At 42.7% G+C, this 24318-nt stretch overlaps 1 protein-coding gene across 3 annotated transcripts in view; it reads left to right on the top strand.

Annotated features, from left to right (window-relative positions):
* fhip1aa (FHF complex subunit HOOK interacting protein 1Aa) overlaps nt 1–24318 on the top strand; it is a 192056-nt gene that overhangs the window by 10313 nt on the left and 157425 nt on the right. The window contains exon 2 of one of the 3 annotated variants that reach the window (XM_072552582.1): nt 19491–19655. The exons of the other annotated variants lie outside the window; for them this stretch is intronic. The gene's annotated coding sequence lies outside the window, so the exon portion shown is untranslated. The remainder of the gene's footprint in view (nt 1–19490; nt 19656–24318) is intronic. 3 annotated transcript variants of the gene reach the window in all.

Genomic DNA, 24318 nt, shown 5'->3' with positions numbered 1-24318 from the left:
GATTCGACCCTTTTATCCCCACAACACCCTCACAGCCACCCAAACCCCAGTCAAGCATCACCCATGTTAAACCTCCTTGTTCCACGACCACAGCCTTTAACTAAGTTTCTTTTTGATAAATGTCTACAATCACTTGTGTTGGTTTTTTATCATTTGATATTGCTTCCTGAGACTCTGTTTAAATGTGCGGCCAACTCTGCTGACTCACCCCTGGGCGCAGGTTCACCTGATTGCTTGAGCACCTTTGGATGATGTTGTTCTCGATGACACCAGCACAGCCTTGTGTTTCTGTTTTTCTTTTCTAAGCAACTCCAGACTGTGTTTCTGTTCTGTACTTGACTGTTTTCTGTTTTGGAGCCTGGCCAAGCTCACGGGACCCCTGTTGTTGTAGATGTGTTGATCCAGTTAGTCTGATGGGCTGACAGGGGTTGGAGCAGTGCTGTCTGGTGTCAGGACCCTCTTGAATCCAGGCACAGCTGCCTCAGTGACAATTGTCCAGGAAATGGAAGATTCTGAGGGGCAATTCCCCTGTGTCTGGAACTCCCCCCGAAAGGTCTATTAAGGTAAGAGTTCAGGTGGTTCTATTAAATTAACAGGTACACAGTAAAAGTGAGGTGATTTTAAAAAAAAGACACATGCACACTGTCTCCCTCCCCCTCCTCCCCTCTCTGTGTGTGTGTGTCTCTCTCTCTCTCTGTCTGTGGCTGTCTCTCTCTCTCTCTCTCTCTCTCTCTCTCTCTCTCTCTCTCTCTCTCTCTCTCTCTCTCTCTCTGTGTCTGTCTGTCTGTCTCTCTCTCTCTGTCTCTCTCTCTCTCTGTCTCTGTCTCTCTGTGTCTGTCTCTCTGTGTCTGTCTCTCTGTGTCTGTCTCTCTGTGTCTGTCTCTCTGTGTCTGTCTCTCTGTGTCTGTCTCTCTCTCTGTGTCTCTCTCTCTCTGTGTCTCTCTCTCTCTGTGTCTCTCTCTCTCTGTGTCTCTCTGTCTCTCTGTCTCTCTGTCTCTCTGTCTCTCTGTCTCTCTGTCTCTCTGTCTCTCTGTCTCTCTGTCTCTCTGTGTCTGTCTGTCTGTCTGTCTCTCTCTTATGTTTGAAAACAAAGTCCTGTGCTGCAGAAGGTGATGTGATTTGACTGGGCTGTCACTGACTACAGGGCTAATGTGTTCAGGTAGACTCTCCAATCCTGGCTTCTTCCGAGATGTAATTCCAGGCTAGTGATGCCGAGCCCAGTGCTAACATGGGGGACGAAAAGGGAGTTGGACTGCAATTGCTGTCTCTCACTATGTCTCTCTCTCTCTCTGGGTTGTACGACTTATGTCAGCAAACACCAGAACGAATATCACACTGGGAGCTTTGCTAGTTATTTAGTTAAAATCGCTTGACTTCTTGGGGGGGAAATAGGGGTGGTAGTTATATCACTGGACTAGTAATCCAGACCCCTGGACTTGGGGTATAAGTTCAAATCCCAGATAGTGAAATTCTAATTCCGCAAACATCTATAATAAAAAGCTAATCTAATGGAGACCATGAGACCACTGTTAATTGTAATAAAACCCCATGTCGTGCACTAGTGTCCTTGAGGGACGGAAATCTGACATCTTTCCCTGTGACTCCAGACCCGGAGTTATGTGGTTGACTCTTATCTGACAACAGGTAATTAGGGATCCCATGAATGAATGATTTTTTTAAAATGCTGACTTTAGCTCACTACTCAACATTAATTTTGAACTTTTTTTAACAAAAGAAAATAGGTCAGACTTTCACAACTGAAAGTAAGATCCATTTTGCTCCACTCTCGCTTTTACATTTTCAAACAGTAATATATTCTGAGCCACCCTCTGGTAAGTCCATCCTTTTCTAGGTAAGGGGAGAAAACTGCATACTGTTCTCCAGATGGAGTCCTTTTAATTTGATTCTGGTAGCTGTGTGCGGGAGAATTAATTTTTCAGTGTTGGTGGAAATACTTGCGTTGTGAAATGTGCTTGGGAATGAATGGAAATCTAATCATGTAAATAATCGAAAAGAATAAAATACAAGAACTTCACCAGTGGGGGGTGAAGAAGATTGATGCATAGGCTTAAGAATCACAACGTCGACAATGTGTACAGGAATGGTGTTTACGAAGGCTCCTCTGACTTCAGTTTGATTTCGAGACCAGATGTTTACCAGATGCTGGCGTAGGGTCCAGTTCCTCTTCTGGTGGAGCTTTCTTGTGATATGGCTGCTCATAAATGTCTGTGAGCAGTGTAGGTAGTATCGTGGTTTGATTAAAATGAACCAAAGAACTGCAGATGCTGGTGATCTGAAATAAACAAACATGGACATTGCTGGAGAAACTCAGAAGGGCTGGCAGCATTTTTGGAGAGAGAGAGCAGCGTTAGTATTTCAAATCCTTCTGGTTGTATTACTGGGCTGCTAGTCAATAGGCCTAGCCTCATAACCCAGAGAACATGAGTTCAGATCTCACTCCATGGCAGTTAAGGGAGTTCAAGTTTCCTTTTTTAAAAAAAACTATCTGTAAACCTGCCACCATTTAAAAGTGACAAACAAGCTGCTGGATTGTGGTACAAAAACTCAATCTCTTGTGTCATTTTTGTTTTGTACATCTTTTGTGGAATAGAGCATAGAACGATACAGGGCAGAACAGGCCATTCGGCCCTCGATGTTGCGCCGACCTGTGAACTATTCTCAGCTCATCCCCAACACTATCCCAAAATCATCCATGTACTTATCCAGGGATTGTTTAAATCTCCCTAATGTGACTGAGTTAACTGCATTGGCAGGTAGGGCATTCCATGCCCTTACCACTCTTAGTAAAGAACCTGCCTCTGACATCTGTCTTAAATCTTTCACCCCTCAGTTTGTAGTTCTGTCCCCTCGTGCAAACTGATGTCATCACCCCAGGAAAAAGGCTCGCACTGTCCACCCTATCTAATCCTCTGATCATCTTGTATGTCTCTATCAAATCCCCTCTGAGCCCCCTTCTCTCCAATGAGAACACACCCAAGTCTCTCAGCCATTCCTCATAAGATCTTCCCTCCAGACCAGGCAACATCCTGGTAAATCTCCTCTGCACCTTTTCCAATGCTTCCACATCCTCCCTGTAATGGGGCGACCAGAACTGTACACCATATTCCAAGAGTGGCCGCACTAGCATTTTGTACAGTTGCAGCATGACATTGTGGCTCCGGAACTCAATCTCTCTACCAACGAAACCTAACAGACCGTATGCCTTCTTAACAGCACTATCAGCCTGGGTGGCAACTTTCAGGGATCTATGTACATGGACTCCAAGATCCCTCTACACATCCACACTACCAAGAATCTTTCCATTGACCCAGTACTCTGCCTTTCTGTTATTCTTCCCAAAGTGAATCTCCTCACGTTTATTCGCATTGAACTCCATTTGCCACCTCTCAGCCCAATTCTGCAGTTTATCCAAGTCCCCCTGCAACCTGTAACATTCTTCCACACTATCCACTACTCCACTGACTTTAGTGTCATCTGCAAACCTACTAATCCATCCACCTATACCTGTGTCTAAGTCATGTATAAAAATGTCCCAAAACAGATCCTTGTGGTACACCACTAGTAACCAGACTCCAGGCTGAATATTTCCCATCAACCACCACTCGCTGCCTTCTTTCAGAAAGCCAATTTCTAATCCAAACTGCTAAATCACCCTCAATCCCATGCCTCTGCATTTTCTCCAACAGCCTACCATGTGGAACCTTATCAAAGGCTTTACTGATGTCCATGTATACCATGTCAACTGCCCTACCCTCATCCACACGCTTGGTCACCTTCTCAAAAAACTCAGGTTTGTGGGACACAACCTGCCCTTGACGAAACAATGTTGACTATATCTAATCAAATTGTTGCTTATAAATCCTATCTCTTATAATTCTTTCCAAAACTTATCCTACAACACAAGTAAGGCTCACTGGTCTATAATTACCTGGGTCATCTCAACTGTTCTTCTTGAACAAGGGCACAACATTTGCAGTCCTCTGGTACTAAACCTGTAGACAATGATGACTCAATGACCAAAGGCTCCAACACCACGTCCCGAGCTTCCCAGAAAATCCTCGGAAAAATCCCACCTGACCCTGGGGACTTGTCTACTTTTGTTCCTTCTAGAATTGATAACACCTCCTCCTTACCAACCTCAATCCTTTCTAGTCTAATACCTCATATCTCATTCTTCTCCTCTACAATATTCTCCTTTTCCTGAGTGAAAGCCGATGAGAAATGTCCATTTAGCACCTCTCCGATCTCCACAGGCTCTACACACAACTTCCCACTTCTGTCTTTGACTGGCCCTATTCCTATCCTAGTCATGCTTTTATTCCTCACATACCTATAGAAAGCTTTAGGGTTCTCCTTTATTCTTTTTGATAAAGACTGCTCGTATCCTCTGTTTGCTCTTGTTAACTCTCTCTTTAAGTCCTTCCTAGCTGTAATTCTCCATCGCCTCATCTGAACATCTAGTCTCATCAACACATAAGCCTCCTTCTTCTGCTTAACAAGAGATGTAATCTCTATAGTAAACCACGGTTCCCTTACCTTATCACTTCCTGCCTGCCTGACAGGGACATACCTATCAAGGACTCGCAATATCTGTTCCTTAAACCAGCTCCACATTTCGATTGTCCCCATCCCCTGCATTTTGCTTCCCCATTCTATGCATCCTAATTCTTGTCTAATCGCATTATGATTGCCCTTGCTCCATTGATAACTTTTGACCTGTGGCATGTACCTATCCCTTTCCATCACTAAACTAAACGTAACTGAATTATGGTCACTGTCTCCAAAGTGCTCACCTACAACTAAATCCAACACCTGGGCTGGTTCATTACCAATCACCAGACCCAGTGTGGCCTCCCCTCTTGTCGGCCCTTCGACATACTGTGTCAGGAAACCCTCCTGTACACATTGGACAAAACCTGAGTGTTTTAATTCCTCTGTGTTGTTGTTAATTTGTTTATAATAACTCCCAGTTATATCAAAAACCATTAAGAAGCCTCTACCTTGGGTTGGAAGGACTGTTATTCCGAACTCTTCTTTCTTTCTTTTTCTGTTTTATTGCTGGACTTTTAATTTCTTTATTTTTATATTTTTCCCCTAAGAATTTGAACTTAAGAGTCTATACCTAGATACTTGGTAACAAGGATGGTGCCATAACTGGTGACTTGTAAAGTTTTCCCTGGACTCCTGAGTATATGCGACAATGAACCTAATTCAATTCAATTCCATTCAGCAAGGGCCTAGGCAGTAATGATGATTGTTGTGAGCAATAGGTTTACTTTCAATTTCACCCAATAATTGTGTCATCGCGTGCTTTCTGTGAAAGATAGGAGAACTTCCTTCAGCTCCTGTCAATATCTTTGTGAAGTTGGGAACACTTTTGGTGAACATTTGAAACAAGTTGCTTGTCTTCCTCCTTCACTCTACTTGATGTGCGATAAAAGAAAACCCTGATCTCAGCGTAGGAAACCCAAGCAATTCAGTCATCCTCCTGACTGTTCAATGACAATCAACCTTTTGTTATATGCAAAATTCTTGGTCTCACAATCTGAGTTACCATAAAGGCGTTCTCTTGCATAAATAAGACTTTGCTTTGCAAATAATTTTATCTCTTGTTGCCTAACAAACTGTACTAACTTAGTTTAATGTTGTTCCCTTTGACACTTCCCAAAATGCACTGTAGATTTTAGAACTGATAGGCGATTTAGATTTTATTGTCACGTGTACTCAAGTACAGGAGTACAGTGTGTAATGTGGGGCATAGTCTGAGAATTAGGGTCAGACCATCCAGGAGAGATGTTAAGAAGTGCTTCTATCCACAAGGTGGTGGAGGTTTGGAACACACTTCCCCAAACAGTATTTGACACTAGATCAGTTGTTAATTTTAAATTAGAACCCCTACAGTATGGTCCTTCAGCCCAACAAGTCCACACTGACCCTCCGAGGAGTAACCCACCCAGACCCGTTCCCCTACCCTATATTTAGCCCTGACTAATGCACCTAACCTATACATCCCTGAACACGATGGACAATTTAGCACGGCCAATTCACCTGACCTGCACATCTTTGGACTGTGGGAGGAAACCCACGCAGACACGGGGAGAACATGTGGAGTTTGCACAGACGGTCGCCCAAGACTGGAATCAAACCTGGGACCCTGGTGCTGTGAGGTAGCAGTGCTAACCACTGAGCCACTCTGCTACCCTAAATCTTAGATAATTTTTTTTGTTATGCAAAGGTATTAAGAGATATGGGCCAAATACAGAGCTAGGACACAGGTCAGCCATGATCTGTGGTGGAACAAGCTGGAGGAGGTGAATGCCTTACTCCTGTTCCTGTGTTCCTCTTCATGTTCCTATAGTAATGCCCAAGATAGTTGTCATTTTCCTTTTGCAGAAGAACTGGACTACCTGTAGAATAGGAGCAGATTAGGCCTCATTTACATTGGAAATCGCACACACCAGAACGATACCTGGTAATAATACAGTCCTTTCTCCATTGGTCTTCTGTGGTACATACTTGATGAGAATGACATCACTATCTTCATTATTGGTTTCATGGTAATTAGGAATACCAGTATGACCACCACCATGATGCAGTTCCCTCTTTATCTGCTGGAGAATGATAAACTTAATGCTTGTGTCTGTCACTTGTGTTCGGAGTCGGTCACGCTGGAGTCATTGTGACACTTTGCTGTAAGAGCTAGTTTGTGTTGGCTCCAATGTTCTCGTCCTCTCTCTCTCTCTCTCTCTCTCTCTCTTTTCCCTTCTCATCCATCCTGTCTGGCAGCCAAGGAGCGATAAGCCGTGTCAGTGGCCCGTGGCACATCAGAAACTGGAGAAGGCTGCAGTCAACAATTAATAAACTACAGGTCCCGTGCCTGATCTGGGACTAACCTTTCAAACATACCCGAGACTGACACTGCAACTACTCTGCAGTTCTGATGAAAGATTAATTGTTAGCTCTGTTTCTCCCTTGACTGATCCTGTCAGTCCTACTCCTTTCCAGCATTACTGATTTTATCTCCGATTTCAAGCATCCATGGTGTGTTTTAATATATGAATTAAGACAATATATTATCAATGTCCCAAGAGTTACCACAGATCAGATGCTTTGTAAATACAGTGGCTATAACAGTAGGTCAGAAGCTAGGAATCCTACAGGGAATAACTAACCACCTGACTCCCTAAAGTCTGTCCACCATCTGTAAGGCACAAGTCAGGAGTGTGATGGAATACTCCCCACTTGCCTGGATGGGGGCAGCTCCAATAATACTCAAGGAGCTTGACACCATCCAGGATGAAGCAGTCCAGTTGATTGGCGTCATGTCCACAAGCATCCACTCCCTCCACCACTGATGTGCAGTAGCAGCAGCAGCAGTACTGTGTACCATCTACAAGATGTGCTGCACAAATTCACCAAGGCATCTTCAACCACACAACCATGTCGACCCAGAAAGGAAAGGGCAGCAGATACATGGGAACACCACTGCATGCAAGTTTCCCTCCAAGCCACCGATCACCCTGATTTGGAAATATATCATTGTTCCTTCAGTGTCTCTGGGTCAAAATCCAGGAACAACTTCCTAACAGCATTATGGGTCTATCTACAGCATTATGGGCCTATCGTGGTTCAGGAAGGCAGCTCACTGCTACCTCTCATGGGCAGCTGTCAGTGGCCTTAACTAACAATGCCCACATCCCACAAAAGAAAGGAAAAAAAAAATTAAAAGTTAATGGTTTGTCTGAACTTTGACACACTCTGAAATAAAACTGAGTAAGATGCACCTTTGGGGCCTATAGAATCATGATTTCTACCTAGAAACACAAGAATATTTTGGTTGTTTTTACAAAACTACAGATATTACTTCTAGCTGGACCAGCATTTATGAGGAAAGGTTTCTTTAGAGATCCTGAGAAATTACAGTTCTGTTCTCCTGAATGAAGACGTTGTTTTAATTGTAAAAATATCTCTCCGTTTTAAGCAAAGTAAATGGTTCTTAAAATGTTACTTGCCTGCAAAAGCAAATCCATTTGTCAGTTTTCAGTGATTTTTAACAAAAATCACCTTTGTAGGCTTGTTTAGCAAGGTGCAAAGAAAAGTTGTGTTTAATTGGGAGTCCAGGGAATTTCTCAGTGAGATAATGTGGTAGTTCTGTGAATATTTGTTGTTTCTGTACCCATCCAAGATGTTTGCCTTACATCTTGAATGGAATTAAATGTGGTGCTAATTGAAGTATGAAATTAGAATGAGTTAAAATATTTTTCTTCTTGGTCAAACTTTTCTTGTTACATTCATAAGGGATCAATTGTGGAAGGATGTAGAAGTTTGGTCAACTTACATTCCTTTGTTAAACCCATACTTTCTATCAGGGAAAATCATGTGCAGAGTTGGCTGGTCCTGGACAAATAAAATCATTAAGGATATTTATTTAGTCTGACAATGTCCTTGCGTTAAGACAAAAAGAAATGAGTTGAACTTTGTGCTCCATAATGCTGACTAATAACTCCTTCTGGAAGTGAGTGTGTATGTTTAGTAATATAAATGCATATATATAGATTTATATATGTGTATATGCATTTTTGTATATACACACAAACACTGAGTGAAGGGAGTATCCAACTTCTAAATATGGTTTGCTGCATTGAGTTTGGGTTCATAACTGGTTGTGGAGAAAACAAAATCAAGAACTGACCTTGGACCTCAGCTGTGGAGCAACGTTAGCAGAATTTAATATAATGAATAATAAATATATATGATAACCATAAATATACATCGGTTCTGACCTCTCATTACATTAGGTAATGACTAATCTAATGTCTTCATGTGTTCAAATCAATGTGGTTATGTAAGTCTTCCAACTGAGATTGTTACAGTCTGGTATTCTTCCAGAGTTTTAACTCTGTCCACTCTCTGCTATTTATACCCAGTGATGTGCAGCAATGTGTCATTATCACAAGGTTTGTTTCAGGGTTCTAAAGCCCTTCTATGCACCAGCTCTGTGATGTCATTGTGCTGGAATATATGAACAGGAGGATTACGTAGTCCTTTGAGATTGTTCTGCTTTTCAGTGGACCATGGCTCAAAGTGACCTTAATCTGCAAACCTGATTTTTCTCAATATTCCTTTAGGACTTCTACTCAAAAAAAAATCTACCAATCTTTATGAATTTGATATGGGGTGGCAGGATGTTTCAGTGGTTATCACTGCTGCCTTGCAGCGGCAGGGACGCGGGTTCGATTCCGCCCTCTGGTATCTGGAGTTGGCATGTTATCTCTGTCACTACTCTGGTTTCCCCTCTCAGTCCAAAGATGTGTAGGTTAGGTGGATTAGCTATGGTAACTGCAGGGTTACAGGGATAGGATAGGGAGGTGGGTGTTGGTGGGATGCTCTTCAGAGGGTCCATGTAGTTTGAATGGGCCAAATGGCCTGCTTCCACACTCTCTATGGATTCTATGATTCCATGATATGAGGAAATTAAGGAGTTTAGGAAAAACTTTGGAGTATATCCATTGCCAAAATTTGGGGGAGGCACGGAGGAGGGTGGAATTATATAAGATGGCTCATGGATGAAGACACAGTTCTGATGTACCAAATTTCAGTAACATTTTGTGTAGTTTCTCATTCCTTTTCGTCAACAAGAGAAACAAACTGTATTTATGTGGATCTGTATTTATGTCCAGAAAAACTCTGTTACCCATTTCCTAAGCAAGGCTATGGGCTGTGAAAGTGAAGGAATATCCAAGAAGCAATTTTCATTCATAATGATCATAAGTGTCTTTGACACTTTGTAAAATTGAAAGTTTTTTTATTATTATTTAACTATTCTACTGCCTCAAAACTATTTATATATGGCTTGCCTTTCATAAACATGTGTTTGTTTGATATTTGCATGATTTAAATGTGTTTTGTTTTTAAATTTTGTTTTGGGAGTTTGGGCATTACTGAGCCCATGTTTCTTGCCTCTCTCTCATTCCCGTTGAAGTGGGGGTGAATCATTACCTCCATGTGATGTAGATGCACCAACACTGCTGTTTGGGATGAAGTTCTAGAGTTTGACCCAGCAATACTTAAGAAAGGTGATTTTGTAGAAGAATCTGAAAGGAGTATTACTTCATTTGAGTGCTGTAAGCACCAGTTATTTTGATTTTTGTCATGAGGATTTATCAGCATAAACTTGGCACTTGTAGGAGACAGGTCTAGGGCTCTGAACAATTGCTGTAATGTAGGTCTTTTTTTTAAATGTGTGAATGGTTGCAATAATCTCATGAACTTTGTATTCTTTACACAGCAAGATTCTTCTGATTTTATATCAGAAAGATGAATAGATGTCTACATTAGAGTGGTGCTGGAAAAGCACAGCAGGTCAGGCAGCATCCGAGGAGCAGGAAAATCGACATTTTGGGCAAAAGCACTTCATCAGGAATGAGGAAGGAAGCCTCTGGGGTGGGGCTGGGGAGAAGGTAGCAAAGAGTACAATAGGTGAATGGGGGTGGGCGTGGAGGTGATAGGTCAGAGAGGAGGGTGGAATGGATAGGTGGGAAGGGAGATTGGCAGGTAGGACAGGTCATGGGGACGGTGCTGAGCTGGAAGGTTGGAACTGAGGTAAGGTGGGGGAAGGGGAAATGAGGAAACTGGTGAAATCCACATTGATACCCTGGGGTTGAAGTGTTCTGAGGTGGAAGATGAGGCGTTCTTCCTCCAGGTGTCGGGTGGTGAGGGAGCAGCGGTGGAGGAGGCCCAGGACCTGCATGTCCTTGACAGAGTGGGAGGGGGAGTTGACATATTTGGCCACAGAGCAGTGGGGAATGGATAGCCTAATGCATGCTAGATCACATTGAGCTTATACAACCTGTGATGAATTTCCAAGTCAAGATGGTGTGCAGCTTAGAGTGAACCAGTCTGTGAAGATAGGAAGGTAGGAGCAGGAGCAGACCACTCACATACTCCAACCTTCGCTAGAGTCTTGATTCTAGATCCTGGCTGATCATCTACCTCCAATGCCATATTCCCACCCTATCCCTATGGATGTCATTAGCAGCGAAAACCTATCATTCTTTTTTTTTCTTGAACATATTCAATGTCTGAGCTACCAGAGGCCTCAGGGTTAGAGAATTCCACAGATTCACCACCATTGTTTGGAATACTGCATTCAATTCTGGTCTCCCTGCCATCGGAAAGATGATGATAAATTTGAAAGGGTTCAGACACTGGTGAATGTCATGTATTTGGATTTTTGGAAAATGTTTTAGATAAAGTAGCACATAGGAAGTTAGTAAATTAAAATTAAAATGCATCCAACAAGGATATTGCCAGGGTTGGAGGATCTGAGCTATAGGGAGGTGCTAATAGGCTGGGGCTGTTTTCCCTGGAGTTTCGGAGGCTGAGGGGTGACCTTATAGAGGTTTATAAAATCATGAGGGGTATACAGTGAATAGGCAAGCTCTTTTTTTCCCCAGATTCCCCAGTGGAGTCCAAAACTAGAGGGCATAGGTGTAAGGTGAAAGGTGAAAGATTGAAAAAGGACCTAAGGGGCAACCTTTTTCACACACAGGGTGGTACGTGTATGGAATGAGCTGTCAGAGGATGTGGTGGAGGCTGGTACAATTGCAACATTTAAAAGCCATCTGGATGGGTTTATGAATAGGAAGGGTTTGGAGGGATATGAGCCAAATGGGACTAGATTAGGTTAGAATATCTGGTCAGTGTGGATGAGTTGGACCAAGGGGTCTGTTTCTGTGCTGTACATCTCTATGACTGAGTGAAGAGAGCCTCCTCAACACTGTCCTAAGTGGCTTGTCTTTTATTCTGAGGCAGTTTAGACCCCACTATCGGGGCAACATCCTCTCTACATCTACCCTGTCTCTTTAAGAATTTTGCATGTCTCTGTGGGGTGTCTGTCATTCTTCTAAACCCCCAGAGAATACAGGCCCAGTCTCCCTAATTATCCTTAATAGTTCAGCCCCACGATCTCAGTCTGGTAGACATTCTGGCAGGCTCTATGACGTGTGCACAATGATACCTAGGTCCCTTTGGATATCAACACTTTCCATTAAGTCAAGAAATACTGTGTACCTGAGCTCCTCCTACCAAAATGTTGCATTTATCCACATTATACTCATCTAAAACTCATGGTCACTCATACAGCCTGTCTTTGAAGCCTTGCATCGTTTTCACATTTCACCTTCCTGCTGCCAAGTTTTGTTTTCATTTGAAAACTCGTAAATATTAGATTTGGCCTCCACATTCAACTCCGTGTTATAGATTGTGGACAGTTAGGGCTCAAGCACTGATCCTTGCAATACCCACTGGTCATCGCCTGCCAACCTGAAAATGATTCTTTTGTTCTGACCTGTCTGTCCTAGTCCATCCGCGCCAGTATATTGCTTCAAATCCCATGCATTTTAATTTTATTTACTTACCTCCTGTGTGCTACTTTATCGAAACTTTTCTGAAAATCCAAGTATATGAAACCCACCAAGATCCTCAAAGATTCTCCCTCAGGTTGGTTTGTCACATTGATGTTTTTCATCGTACAGTAAATCCATGTTGATCCTATCCAGTCTGACACAATTCTCTAAATATCCAGGCAACCATATCCTGTAACTAGATTCTAGTACTTCACCTACTGCTGATGTTAGGCGAACAAGTCTGTAGTTTCTGTTTTTCTGCCTCCCTCCTTTCTTGAACAGTGAGGTTAAATTTATTTGAAGGCATTTTTGCAGGTTTCGTAAGATTTTGACAGATCGTCAATGCAGTGCAATTATCTTCCCATTGGACCTGTTGCTTTTGTCTGGGGGGGTTGGAGGGGAAATGGGGGACAGGTCATGGAAGCTGCTGCCTGGACCCTTGTCAGTGGTAGGCAGGAGGCAAAAAAATCCGCTTCCTGATAGCAGTATTTAGTACTTGTTCAGTAAAAATAGGGAACAGTTATGTTCACAAACCTAACTATACTGCCATCTAACCGGTGGGATAGATTTATTTCTCCAAATTTGATGAGTACAAACTTGTTCACTCACTTAGCTCCTCCGAACCAACCTCATCCTTTCTGCAGTTTCTTATGCTGAAGCCTGTCCAGGTCAACGAGCTCAGAAGAGTTTTCGGTCGCATGTGGTCTTGTTTGCTCTTGACCGTTTATATCGAAGAGGGTGAAGCCTGACAAAGTTAACCAGCCTGTCTCGACGAGGCGGCCACACTGGCTGACCCCCAGCAAACCTGACCGGACCAAGCAAGTCAGGGGTCAACTCAGCAGGTTCAGAGAACGGTGGATTCGGTTGGAAGTGAACGGGCACCGGAAGGGGCTGAGGAATGGATGGAGAAACTTGGGTATAGAAGGAAGAGTTAGTGATCAGGGGAACGATTCGGAGGCAGCGCAGTGGCTCAGTGGTTAACACTGCTGCCTCACAGCACCAGGGACCCGGGTTCGGTTCCAACCTCAGGCGAGGTTGTACATTTTCCCCGTGTCTGCGTGAGTTTCCTTTGGGTGCTCCGGTTTCCTCCCACAATCCAAAAGCTGTGCAGATCAGGTAAATTGGCCATAATGTTCAGGGATGTGTAGGTTAGGTGCATTAGTCAGGGGAAATGTAGGGGAATGAATCTGGATAGTTTACTCTTCACAGGGTCAGTATGGACTTCCTGGGCCGAAGGGCCTGTTTCCACACTGTAGGGATTCTAATCTATTCTATTCATTGGGAACGCAATGGGCTAATTAAGTGCACTGGGAAGGGAGAAAGAATTGGTGAATTGAATAAGGACAGTGTTAAGGCAAAGACTGGACATAGGAATCTAAATGGGAGTGAGATGAGGAAAAGCAAAGGGCTGACCGTCAATGAGGTGATTGAATTTGGGCAGAGTGGCAACCAAAGGGAAGGGGAAGGTTATCTGCAGTGATGGGGGGAAAGGTGAAACATAGAAGGGGAGAGCGGAGGGAGAGTGAATCAAAAGAAAAATTTGGAACCACTACATGTCTCCAAAGTCAGTTCGCAAAAGAAGGTCTCGCAGAGAATGCACAATACAAATGGGGAGGGGTCTTGAGATCGGTTTCCACATGTTCCAGCGTGGCACAAACACACCCCAACTGAGGGAATCAAAATGACAGAACCTGGAAAGTATGACAGCGCGAGTGCTTAGATAAGGGCCTGAGCACTGAAGGCAAGTTTTCATTGCAGACTCAGAGTGAATAATCTGTAGGTCTAGGTGGGATACTCTCAAAAGGATTAAAGCAGACTTGATGGGTCAAATAACCTCTCCTACACTGTAGGGATTCTGTGAATAGTGAGATAAGGCAGTCAGGCACATTAAAAATTAATAGCAAGTAGATTTGAGGCTGAATAACATTATAGGCAATCAGAACTCAGATGAAAATGTGTTGCTGGAAAAGCGCAGCAGGTCAGGCAGCATCCAAGGAACAGGAGAATCGATGATCGGCTGATGCCCGTAACGTCAATTCTCCTGCTCCTTGGATGCTGCCTGACCTGCTGCGCTTTTCCAGCAACGCATTTTCAGCTCCGATCTCCAGCATCTGCAGTCCTCACTTTCTCCAATCAGAACTGAGAGCCAGTTATGACACAGTAGTAATGATGTCCTCAAAGGAATGCTTGCATTATATTGTTAAAACATTAAGATACTTTGCTATTAATTATAAGTTAATTCATTCCGTTGACACCAGTGACATCCTGTTCAGTTTCCTGACCAGAGCAGCAGTGTGCAGTCGTGCAAGATTACGTGGGGCTTGCACTTGTACGAATCCAGCCTCCGTTTGTGAGGGCTAATCATTCATTTCTGATAAATTGCAGTCAAACTACTGCTGATTGGCTGGGGCTGTTCTCCTTATACTGGCTTGGGGGTGGGATCTGGAGACCTCCGAGAGAAACATAAAAGATTCTTATTCGTTACGAGCTGTAACATTGTTCTCAGGGTGCTGGAGTTTGATCTCTAGCTGGGAGGGTAGCAGATTTGGGGGCTTTCTGATTGGATGGATGTAGGTGTTGAATCGTGTCCTGAGCGGGGGGCATCGTTTCTCTGCTGTCCTGCCAGCTCAGCGGCCAATGCCCTGTCCCTGCCATCCTACCCACTGCTACTTGTGAATGTTCTCCTGCTGTGGAAGGAGGAAGCATTGGGGGGAGGGCAAGTGTACAATGTTTACATTGATAGACCCACATGGGGGGGATGTCAGGCCTGAGGGCTGATTGTTCATGTGCATTAGTTGTAAGATGAATGTGGGACGGGGCGGTTTGGTATTAAAAGCTCCTGAATGAAAGGTGGTTTAGTGTCGGCAAAGAGTTATATTTGATGAAAAGCAATAATCCTGATGTGTGTGCCTGAGATACTGGTGTCAAAGAAGGCCACTCAGAGGTTTCTGCTGTCTCCACTTCTCTTGAGCTACTACTCTGCTCCGATGCCCATCCATATATCAATAGCTTCAAACCACAGGTCTACGTGGAAACAAGGTCCCACCCACAAAGGGTGGCTCCAGTAAACACCACCTCACAAGGGCCTTAACTCGCTCAACCAGGAGCACTGTGGTGTTTCCTCCGAACATGTGCGTGCCTGCACAAATTCATATTTGTCTGCCTGCTGCAAGATGCTTGTTCATGGTCCTGACTGATGACTTCATCACTGACCCAATACATGTTCAGACTGAGGTGTGCAGTGCTGTTCTCCATATTCCTTGCTGCAACATTCCAGCCCATCATCTGTGAAGTACCCAACGGTGTGAGGCTAACCTCTGTAACAAGTCCATCAACCTGGTTCACCTTTAGCTGCTCCATGCAAATCGAAGTATTATGCCTGCGCCTTCATTGGCTCAACTCCAAACTATTGCTCATGCTTTCAGAGAGTCACGTGAGAGAATTGGCCTCAGGCTAGACATCAGGAAGGTATGGGTCCTATGCCAGTCTGCCCCCACTGCACTATTCTCTCACCCAAGCACCAAGATCTATGGGCGATACACGTCAAGTTTCATATCTTGGGAGCCTACTGTCATTGAGCTTGGACATTGATGGGATTCAGCCATCTCCCATGTGCTAGTGCAGTCTTCAGCCGACTAAAGAACAGAAGGATTGTTTGATGATAAAGATCTTTATCAAATACCAAGCTCAGTGTTACCAACCCTCCCTGTATTTCTCGGAGACTTGGACAATGTACAGGTGACCCCTCCAATCCTTCAGGAAATATCACCATAGCAACGCCAGTGCAAAGCCCTACAAATCCATGGGTGGGATAGGTGCTCCCTGCATTTTGGGCAGTGAATTCCAGATTCCCACCACCGGGTGGGTGAAAACGTTATACCTCCAGACCGCTCGTAAGCTCCTACCTTTCACCTTAACATGATTCCCCCTTCTCCAGCTGACTTCAGCCATGGTCGTTCTGTTATAATGCATGTTCCGTCAACATGAGTTCGCTATAACGCGATTGACGGATTGGGGACACTGTTTCTCCAGCGCAAACTTTTAAAAACGTGTTGGCTGTAATGATTATTAGCACCAACACTTTACCTGCTGTTTCTAATGCGCAATTTTTCTGTAACGTGGGAGTTGCACATGGATGCATCCATTGCGTTGTAGAAGAGCTGACTATATTTGAACTCTTGGCTGTAATAAGGTCTGGAAGTGAATGGCCTTTGAGCAACCCAATTTGTTTTTTGGTGACTCCATTTTTTTTTTATCATGTCTGTAAATTAATTCCATGAATTAATTTTAGGGATCAGGTTAACCTTTATTTCCTGATTTTTGTCTCATCTATACTGGCTCTGAGACACATGACTAGAATTAAATCCTGTAGGTGAATATAAATTTATTTAGTTCGATTCTAATGATTTACGCTTATATGAGCATTTTGTTATTGGTGGGAAACTAAAATAATTTATGTTATTTACATTAGAACTGCAGCCATGAACATAGAAACACTGAACTTAACAGCAACTGTAGGCCACTTGGCACCGAGACCCTGCTCTGACATTCATTGAGATCATGGTTGGTGATGCAGTTGGTGGTTTCAGTTCCACTTTCCTGTCTCTCCCCCTGTAACCCTTGACTCACTTCTTCAAAAATCTAACTTGGTTTAGCCTCCATGGTCTTTTGATGTTGAAGCAAATGTGAAAGACTAACAACTGAGAGGAAAGTAGATTCTCCATCCCTTCTTAAAACTGAACTTTCCAGTTTTTGAATTGTCTGCTAATTGTAGTCTCTTGTACAAAAAGCATCCTTTCGCAGTCGACCCTGTCAAGTCCTCTCGGAATCCCGCCCAGACCTCTCAGGATCTCGAAGATCAACTCTCATTCCTCTAAACTCCAATATGTATTGGCTATCTTTGGAAACTCTTCATCTCAAGAATGAGTCAAGTGAACCTTCTGTGAACTGTTTGTATTTCAATTCTTTTCCAGTCCAAAACTATAGACAGTGTTCCAGATGCGCTCTCACCAAGGCCCTGTGCAGCTACAGTGAAACCTCCCTACTTGTACACTCCATTACCCTTGTAGTAAATGCCCAATACTCCACTTACCTTCCCAATCAATTCCTGTTGAGTTACTGAGAAGGTAAATAAACTGCAAAGAAATAAAGACAACAGATGCAATGTTGTTGCGAACTTTTGACTTTAGGATATATGTATTCTACCAAAAATCAGGAACAACCTCATCAGTGATAAAACACCTTAAATAAAATGGGAGCTTTGCATCTCTAATGTTTTACCTGACCACTGGGTGTTTTGAAGCACTTTCAGTGAATGAAGTACTTTTGAAGTCTCCTCATCGTTGCAGTGTAGGAGACATGGCAGTTCATCTGCACTGGGGGATCTTCCACCAGCAGTAATGGATAACCACAGAGAGAGTTTATCAGATAAGGTTGGTTGAGGGGTCAGTACTGGCCATGATGCAGAGCACAGCTCCCATTCTCTTCAAAGTACTGATATGGAATAATTTACACCTGCCCTCAGCAGCAGCCTTGGTTTAATGTCTCATCTGGCAGTACACCTCTCAGTGTGATTCCCTTGAGCGTCAGCCTGAAGTTCAGTGTGCGAACTGTGGGGTGGACTGGGAACCTTGTGACTGAGGGCCAATTGTGACTCATACTGAGAAGCAGCTGTCACATGTGGGTGAATAAGAAAAAATGTCTGTATCAGGCATCACATAGAAACTTCGAAATTGCTAAGCTGGAAAAGATAAAGGTATACGTTGAGAACATACACAGCAAAAGACAGGATGACAAAAGGAAATATGATGTTGACAAAATAGATATAGAATTTCCTTGTGCAGCAATCTAAAATGAGCCATTCTAGTTTCAGCCAATAAGGCAGATTTAAAACCAAGAGGAGGAATTGCTTCTCTCCCAGGGTGGTGAATCTGTGGATCCACTACTTCAGAGTGCAATGGATGCTGGGGATATTGAATAAATTGAAGAAGGAGACAGACAGATTTTTAATTTGTAATTGAGAGAAGAGTTCTGGTGAGCAGTCGGGAGAGTGGAGTTGAGGCCGAGATGAGATCAGCCATGTTCGAATAAAACAGCAGCGCGGGCACAAGGGGCTGAATGGCCTGCTCCTCCTGGTTCTTGTGTCCTTGCATTAGGATAGACATTTAAACAAAGTGAAGAATTAAACAACAAAATTAAACTGTCAAGGAATAGGAAATAAAATGAATCATCCTGCAAACTATAAACAGGGAAAGTCAGAAGAGAGAGAGGGCCACTGAGCATGTGGCCAAGGCAATGACAGTGAAAAGGCAGAAATATTGAATAATGACTTTGCCTTGGGGTTTACTAAGGAGATTAACAGAATGAATGTAACATTAGAGGTCAAGGGGGAAAAAAGCATTTACGATAAAAAGGATAGAAATAATAGATAAACAAATTTGAATTTATGGAAGATAAATCCTGTTGCTTTAGTGTCTACCGAAATGAGCAAGTGAAGAGACACTGCTCTTTAAATACAGAGCATTGGTGAAAAAGTAATGGATTCTTTATTTTAAGGATGTAATCAAAAACAAATCTAGAAACCAAAAACCCCATTAAGGAATAGTTAATGTAACAGAACGGAATACCAAACGTAACCAACCATATTGACTTCTTTGAACGTGATGTACGTAGACTGAGCATTTAATGTACCGTGCTAAGTGTGAATTTTCCTGAATTATAGAAGATCCTTGATAAGATAGTAAAATAATCGAATCCTAATGAAGGTTATAGTGTGCTGAGTCCAGGAGCAACTAGCAGAATGAATACAGAGCTGGCTAAAAAACAGGAAATTAAGGCAAAGTGTCAAAGCTAGGTACTCCGATTCATGGAAGATGGGAAGTGGTGTTCCACAGGGATCTCTGTTGGCACCAAGTTTGGTTCAATATACTCTGACCATAGTCATCAATCTACTAACGCCTTGTCAAAAAGTCTTTGAAAATCCAAATATACCACCGCTACGTCAAGTAGGAACTTTGGTTTTGAAATCTGTACTGACTACTTTATTGTATTATTGCTTTCAAGATAAAGAAATACTTTCCTTGAGGGGTGGAAGATCTGGGATCAAGTCCGACTTGCAACAGAGGTGTGTTGTAACACGTCTGAACGGATTGATTGATTAAAAAGGATCTATAATCTTTTTCTTGCACATTTTTGAGGGAAGATTCCATTATTTTTCCTAAGCCAATGGTAAGTGAACATGTTCTTTGTTCCTGAACATATTCTATCTCTCTTTTTGTTAATGACTGGGTTCTTTCAAAGACCGGTGAATAGGAGTGAGACTGAGACCAAGCAGGAGTCTTAAAAGTAGTCTTTACTGAAATCATTTAGGACATCTTAAAGCTAAAGTTAAATTTACTGTGAGTAGATTAGGCCTTTTACACAGTATTGCAACCAAAGCTTGTTTACATAGCATTCTCACAGTTATCTTCCCTACCATGGTAAACAGATGTTTTCTTTGCAGAGTATTTACTTATTCTATCTCCTTTACACAGTTAGCAGGACTCTCGCAGGCCTGGCAGCATTTGCTGTCATGTGCCTCTTGAGTCATTCATGTTAACCCGATCATATTTGCTGCTTTAGTAATTCACCTTAATCATCCTAACCACCTTCAGTTGCCGCCCTCCACATTAATGAGAAGCAACAGATTAGTTGCCGCAAATAGCATAATTGCATTACAGGGAAAGTTAGGTAAGTGCATGAGGGGGAAGTAACAGAAGAACATGCTGCTTGGTTTATGTGACATAGAATGGGAGAAAGCTTGTGGGCAACATAAACACTGGTGTAAAACACTTGAGCTTAATGGCCCGTTCCTCACCTTCAAATTCAATGTAACTTTGAAAAATGATTATGAAAGTGTTAATCCTTTGAACAAGTACTGTCACAGGAATACCGCTTTCTCAATATATGGCCTCCTCTTCTCTTTGCTTTTCCCCGTTGTCCTCCTGTCTAAAGCCATGGAAAAATATTAACCAATAACTTTGGTAGGAAAAGTGTAGGCCATTCAGTTCGATCATCTACCTCCGTGTACTTTCCTGCACTTCTCCATGTCACTCAAAGTTATTAGTCTTCAGAAATCTATTGATTTCTATCTTTAGCCTGCTTAATATTGAACTCCCATGCTTTCGGTAGAGAATCCTAAAGATTCATCACCCTTTGAAGAAATTCCTCTCCATGTCACACTCTGGCCTGTGTCTTACTCTAGATCATGTTCCCTATTTCTAGAGTTACCAGCCAGGACAAAATTCTGATTTACACCCATCTGTCACACCCTCTAAGAATTTTTGAAGTTCCAATGAGATCACCTCTGATCCTTAAACTCTAGGAAATACAGGTCCAGTTTCCTTAATCACTTCTCATGAGATAATCCTGTCACTGTAACCTCCTTGCTGTGGGAAGAATATCCTTCATTTGATAAGGAGACCGTGCTCGTGGATGGCACGGTAGCACAGTGGTTAGCACTGCTGCCTCACAGCGCCAGAGACTGGATCCAATTCCTGACTCAGGCGACTGACTGTGTGGAGTTTGCTCGTTCTCCCTGTGTCTGCGTGGGTTTCCTCCGGGTGCTCCGGTTTCCTCCCACAATCCAAAGATGTACAGGTCAGGTGAATTGGCCATGCTAAATTGCCCGTAGTGTTTGGTAAAGGGATAAATGTAGGGAAATGGGTGGGTTGTGCTTCGGCGGGTCGGTGTGGACTTGTTCGGCCGAAGGGCCTGTTTCCACACTGTAAGTAATCTAATCTAATCTATCTAATCTAATCTAAAAACTGTACACAGTACTCCTGGTGCAGTCTCACCAAAGCTCAATATATTTGCAGCCGGACATCTTTACTCTTGTACTTAAATCCCCTTGCAATGAAAGCAAATATATCATTTGCCTTACTGGTTGTTGCAATGTAGCTGTTAGTGACTCATGAGCAAGGATCCAGGTTCTTTTTGACAACAGTAGTACTTCAAAAACAAGACGAACCTTTCACCCTTCAACAAATATTTGGTTATTTTTAGCCAATATGAATAATTTCTGACATTATACTCTTTTTGCCATGTTTTTGGCCAACCTGTTCAAGCTGGCTTGAAGTCGTCTTGCATCTTCCTTATACCTTACATTCCCATTCAATTTTGTCGTCAGCAAATTTGGAAATATTGGAAGTGGTCTGTACGTCTAAATCATTTTATATAAATTGTGCGCAACTGTGGTCCTTGGCCTGATCCTTGCCTACCCCATTAGTAGCAGTTGGAGAACCTGAGAATCATCTGTTACTACTTAACCTCTGTTTCCAGTTTGTTAACCAGTTCTCCAACCACACTAGTATATTACCACCAGTCCCATGAGCTCCAGTTTTACTGACCACCTGAGTGGGACTTTATCAAAAGTCTTCTGAAAATCCAAATACATGGCATTCACTTGTTCTCTTTCATATGCAGCAGATAACATCCTCTCAAAATTCCAACAAGTTTATCAAAAGATTTCCCTTTCATATATCCATGATAATTTTGCCCAATTATTTTCTAAGCATTCCATTTTCACGTCTTCTGTAATAAATTCCAGCATTTTCTCTAACAGACTAATAGGCCTGTGGTTCCCCATTCTCCCCCTTCCTCCCTTAAATTGTTACATTTCCATTAGTTTGAAGAACCTTTGAATGTAATTCAAATTTCTGTGGATTATAGAAATGTGAATTATATTCATCAATCTATCCATTATCTCTATAGTCACCTCCTTCAACACTGGGGTGCAGCTCATTTGCTCCAGGGATCTATCAACTTTCAAACCAATTAACTTTTTGAAAAGGTACCTCTTTACTAAGGCTAATTTCCCTCTGTGCTCCAGCACTTCTTTGACTTTTTAAGCTTACTTCAGGTTCTCATCACCCAGTCACTCTTGTTGAAACCCTTCTGAACAGCAGTTAAATCCCTCTCTGTGAGAATATTAGTCCTGGTTGGGTTGTTGAGATGTAACCTTTCCATTTCTTACGGCTCCATCTGTCTTGGTGTCTCTGAAAACTAATGTCTTCCCTCCTACAGCAATTATTCAGCCACATGTTCACGTTTACAGTTGTCCTATTCCTCTGGATATGAGCACATGCCACTCAGTTTCATCTTGTTTTTGAAGTGCTACTACTTCACCACTTTACTAGCTCCCTAAAATCTGCTTTCAGCACCTCTGTGACATTCTTGACCCTGGCACTAGGGAGTCAACATATCATCCTGCAGAAATGCCTGCCTTTTCCCTAACCTAACAAATTCCCTCTCAATATGCTTGTCCATACTTCGTACCTCCCTTACTGTCTAACTGAGCCAGATGTAGTGTCACAGGTTGGGTTTTTACTGCACACCGCTGAGGAACCGTCCCAAAGCGGCCAACTGATTAGCGAGTAAGATAGTGCAGGTTTCCCCAAGACCATCTGCTGGCTTTCGCCAAATTGTTCAGTGCCCACCCATTTCACATTGTTGTGGTGTGACCACCTCCATAAGCATGCTAACCACGTGGACCTGCGGATGGACCTCAGTGACCCTGGCTGTTCCTGGAGGTTTGAAACCCAGAACTCAACATTGCACAGCTGGCGATACTTGCTGCTGATGTCTTCCTCCAGCACAGATTGTATGACAGTGATTTCCCACGTGTCACAGGCTGTATGTTCCACTTGGCTGAGCTGCCCTGTCATATCATAACTTGACATATTTATTTTAAGTGGAGTAGCTCAACAGTTACTCAGAAATCAGTTCCTTCTGATAAATCAGAGTAGAAGCAAATTTCAGAGGTTGTAACAAAAAAAGGAAAAAATCCCCCCCACTTTGTGTGAAACCCCCCAATCACCAAACTGTGTTGCATGCCGCACTGAAATGTCAGTTTAACTGCAAAGAGAACAAACAATGCAGCAGGGAGATTGCACACTGGTTACTTGATGAACTAATAGGCTTCTGATCGGTCAAGCTTGTTTATCTGTCTCAGAGGCTGGAAGAAACTTATTTTCTTTTCTTAACCAACTTTGAGCATTAATTGTAAATAGTAAGTACTCCCTACTCCCAATAACCTGCAGGGAGATGGGGAAAATCCATGGGGAAAGCAACTATGGATTATTGAGAAAGTGGGTTCAGCAGTATTATCAGTGTTGTACAGGTAGTTCTGGGGTAATGCACATTTCAGTAATCTTGTAAATAAATTCTGTTTTGTTTAAAACAGTGATTTGACCAGCTGTATTGCTCCAGGAATATCCACTTTACACCTGCTTAAAACATCTAGCAAAGTTAGGGTCTGGGCTACCTTCTTGAAATGTTTTGAGGGGGTCTGGCCTGGTCCATGACAATTGTTACAAATCTCAGTGAGGTTTGTGCTTCAGAACTGGGATGTGATCTTTTCCCCTTCAATACCTCTATTCACTGAGTTCCTGATATCAGCCTGACCTTCTAGAAAGAGAATGATAATCGTCCTTTGCTGGTGTCCTAGCAGCTGACTTGAGGAAAGTGTTGACAGTGGTTAGAGAGCAATCCAAGAGGAATGCTGTGTGGAATGGCAGGGAATTCTAATGATCCAAAAGATAAGATCAAAAGAGATTGGAATAAACAGCCAAACCTGAGAGTTGCCTTTCTGTGTATCAGTCAAAATATATGCAATCAGAACTGCCAGAGTAGGAACTAGTTTAATCTTATTTACTATTCCCACCCACTATACATCAAGTTATCAAGCAAAGCTTTGTCCTGGTGAGACATAGGGCCATCCATGGTGTAATGACTAAAGATCAACGTAGACATAAGTAATTATAAAATATATGTGGAGTTTAGTTCAGAATAAAAAAAGAAAAGAGTTTAATTAATACAAACTCAAGAAGAAAAGTTGTACTACTATTTGAGA

Source organism: Chiloscyllium punctatum, chromosome 1 (genome assembly GCF_047496795.1).
Source record: "Chiloscyllium punctatum isolate Juve2018m chromosome 1, sChiPun1.3, whole genome shotgun sequence".
In the NCBI taxonomy this organism is placed as follows: Eukaryota; Metazoa; Chordata; class Chondrichthyes; order Orectolobiformes; family Hemiscylliidae; genus Chiloscyllium; species Chiloscyllium punctatum.
This window is presented reverse-complemented; position numbering and strand designations above follow the sequence as displayed.